Source organism: Orycteropus afer, unplaced genomic scaffold, assembly GCF_000298275.1.
Source record: "Orycteropus afer afer isolate SDZICR_OR568_19922 unplaced genomic scaffold, OryAfe1.0 scaffold00162, whole genome shotgun sequence".
Classification (NCBI taxonomy): domain Eukaryota; kingdom Metazoa; phylum Chordata; class Mammalia; order Tubulidentata; family Orycteropodidae; genus Orycteropus; species Orycteropus afer.
Window position 1 is genome coordinate 7,205,980 of NW_006921749.1, and position 4,066 is coordinate 7,210,045.

Below are 4,066 nucleotides of genomic sequence, written 5' to 3' on the forward strand. Positions count from 1 at the left end.
TGACTTATTCATTGCAAATACCTTTTTTCAACAATACATACATTGGCTATACATGTGGACTTTTCCAGATGGAGTACACAGGAATCAGATTGAGTATATCTGTGGCAAAAGGCAATGGAAAAGCTCAATATCTTCAGCCAAAACAAGGCTAGTAGCTGATCATGAAACAGATCATCAACTGCTCATATGTAAGTTCAACGTGAAATTGAAGACAATTAAAAGAAGTCCACAAGAGTCAAAATATGACCTTGAATATATCCCTCCTGAATTTAGAGACCAAATAGAGAATAGATTTGATGCATTGAATACCAATGACTGAAAACCAGAGGAACTGTGGGATGACATCAAGAACATCATCCATGAATAAAGCAATAGGTCCTTAAAAATACGAAAAAGAAAAGACAAAAATGGATGTCGGAAGAGACTCTGAAACTTGCCCTTGAGTGAAGAGTAGCTAAAGCAAATGGAAGAAATGACAAGATAAAAGAGCTGAACATAAGATTTCAAAGAGCAGCTTGAGTAGACAAAGCTCATTATATTACTATAATGAAATGTGCAAAGACTTGGAGTTAGAAAACCAAAAGAGAAGAACACATTACTTGGTTCTAAAATTGACACCAATGAAAGCAGCAGTCAGGACATCAGATGGAATATAGCACTGGGAAAATTGGGTGCAATGGACCTCTTTCAAGAGCTGAAGAGGAAAGATGTCTCCTTGAGGACTAAAATCGGCCTGACACAAGCTATGATATTTTCAATCGTCTCATATGGATGTTAGAGATGGACAATGAATAAGGAAGATGAAAGAAGAATTGATGCTTTTGAACTGTGGTGTTGACAAAGAATACTGAAAGTACCATGGACTACTAAAAGAGCTAACAGGTCTGTCCTGGAGGAAGTGCACCTGGAATGCTCCTTGGAGGCAAGAATGGTCGGACTTTGTCTCACATACTTGGCTCATGTTGTCAGAAGGGACCATTGCTTGGAGAAGGATGTCATGTAAGGTAGAGGATAGATGAAAGAGGGGAAGGCCCTCAACCAGATGGATTGACACGATGGCAGTGGTGAAGGGCTCAAGTACAGCAAGAATCATGGAATTGGTGCAGGATGGGGCTGTGTTTCATTCTGCTCTGCATGGGGTCTCTATAAGTAGGAGATGACTCGACAGCACCTAACAGCAACAACAATATGGAAAAAAAACTGGAAGGTAAGTGATTGGTAATTGTCTGCCATACACAAGTATCATAGCAGATAGATAAGACTCATGCACTCCTAACAAAATTCCCTACTTTTGTCTACATTCCATTTACATCTTCTTAAAATGGGGAAAAATGAACTTATTAATTACCATAATTAAGAGCAATAAGCCCTCAATAAAATATTTTACAAAGCCCTGGTGATGCAGTGTTTAAACACACTCAGCTGCTAACTGAAAGTTCATTGGTTCAAACCCATAGGCTACTCCACAGGAGAAAGATGTGGCAGTCCACTTTCATAAATAATTGTAGCCTTGGAAACTTTAGGGACAGTTTTACTTTGTTTTAGAGAGTCTCTGTGAGAATCAACTCAGTAACAACAAGATTTTGCTTTTTATTTTTTTGGTTGTCATTGCTGTTATTTTAAAATATTTCAGAGTAGGATGTATATAAGGAGACTTGGGGGAACATTGGTTAAGCACCCAGGTGCTAACTGGAAGGTCAGTGGATCAAACATACCTGCCAGTCTGGAAGAGAAGATGTAACTCTCTGCATGCATAAAGATTTACAACATTAAAACCATATAGGGCAGGGACTCCTGGTAAGATGGAGGAATAGGCAGACAAGCGACACAGACCCTCTTCAACAAAGAAAAGAAAAACCAATGGATAGGGATACTGAAGATAATTCTGAAGCCCTGAGCTTTGAAAGGAACTATACAGAAGTGGATTAGGCACCAACCAGTGGAAAAACCTGAACGAAAACAGTGAGTGTAGAGACAGTCAGAGCTACTGACTGTCAGCTACTGTGACGGGTCTGACAGCCTGAATATTTCCAAGTAGCACTGGGACCTGAGAATTGACCTAAAGATCAGCCCTGGTCACCAATGGCTGCAGAAACAACTGCACTGGTGGCTAATGACTAGGAAGGGAAACAGCAAGATTGGAGACAACCTGAGCTATTGACTTCCCACTGTCCAGAGGGAAAGCCTTTTTGCTTTCATGCAGCAGCGGTTTTGAATATTTAAAGTGGCCGAGGGTACAGCCATTTTGAATGTTTACAAGTGGCAACCATTTTGGATTTTAAAATAATAGCATTCTCATTTGGATTCTAGGGCCTAAGAATAGGCTCTGTTTCCCAAGGTCAGCAAGGACATACGAAAGGCTGACAATAGGAAAGGAGACAGGTGGTGAGTGTATTAAGTGCTGTCAACTAGTGAATAGAGGAGCACTGTACCCTGCTTGTATAGATAACATACAAACCAAACAGAACAAAACAAAACCAAAAATAGGGGACAAGTCACTCCAACATACAATCACCAATTAAATATAAACACAAAAAATGTCATAAGGTCTCAGAGACAATAGAGCATGACACACACATGACATGACAGTCCACAACAGAGCATGACAGTGCACACAAAGAAGCAAGATAAAGCAGGAGAGACAGGAGACCAGGATACAGACCCAAAACACATCCCTGAGGAAGATGCAGCATTGGAATTCCCTGATTAGGAATTCAAAACAATTATATTTAGGTATCTTTAATGAATTGAGAGAAAAATCAAGGAAAACACAGAGAAAACCCTAGAATAATTTCAAAAGACAATACAAGAACAAAATGATAAAATAAATGAAAAATTGGAAATGATACAAAATCTGCATACAGAAATTTAGAGGATTAATACTAAATTTTCAGAAATAGATAAGACATTGAATGGGCAAAGGAGCATAATTGAATCAATGGAAGACAGAATTAGGGAGACTGAAGGCAAATACCTGAACACTTCTTTGGAAAGAGATACATCAGAATAAAGATAAAAATAAAATGAAGAAAACCCAAAGTTCATGTGGGATACCATCAAAAGGAATAACGTACATGTAATTGGAATTCCAGAACAGGAAGAGACAAATAAAATGAGAGAAAATTGTTGAAGATTTGTTGGAAGATAATTTTCCTGGTATGATGAAAGATGAGAATATATCCATTTAGGATGTCCAACAAACCCCGAACAGGATAGACCCCAACAGAAAATCACATAAACATATAATCGTCAAACTTACCAAAACAAAAGACAAAGAAATCATGAGAGCAACATGGGAAAAACAAAGTTACGTACAAGGGGCTACTAATAAGACTAAGCTCGGATTTCTCAACAGAAACCATGCAGGCAAGAAGACAGTGGACTGGTGTATATAAAACTGCAAAAGAGAAAAATCTCCAACCAAGAATTATGTACCCAGCAAAACTGTCCCTCAAATATGATAGTGAAATTAGGACACTTCTGGATAAGCAGAAATTAAGGGAATTTGCTAAAACCAGACCAACCTTACAAGAGATGCTAAAGGGAGTCCTTTAGACAGAGAAACAACAACAGTAAACAACAACTGACAATGAACACACATGATGATATAACCCAGAAACCAACCCAGCTATGGAAGTATCCAAAGTATATAAGCCTAAAAGATTGTAAACAGGGAACCAGTCACATCAACTGACAAATGAGGACAACTACAAACCAAAAAGAGAGAAAACTCTGTCATTACAGAGTTTTAGATGATAAGGGAGTAAGACAACTACAATATAGAACAGACTGTTCTAAACTTGAGAATAAAACTATAAATCACAGGGTAACCTCAAAGAGAAATGATAAACCTTCACATCAAAAAAGAGGACCAGCATAAATATTCAGTAAATACTAAAACAATAGCAATGAAGGAAGTGATAACATCATTCATAAACAAAACAAGCTCAGCATAGAAAATTATATGGAACAAAGAAACTGACACCACAAAAAAGCACATAACAAAAATGACAGCAACAAATTCATATTAGCCAATCATTACATATGTGGCAAGGGACTTATTTCT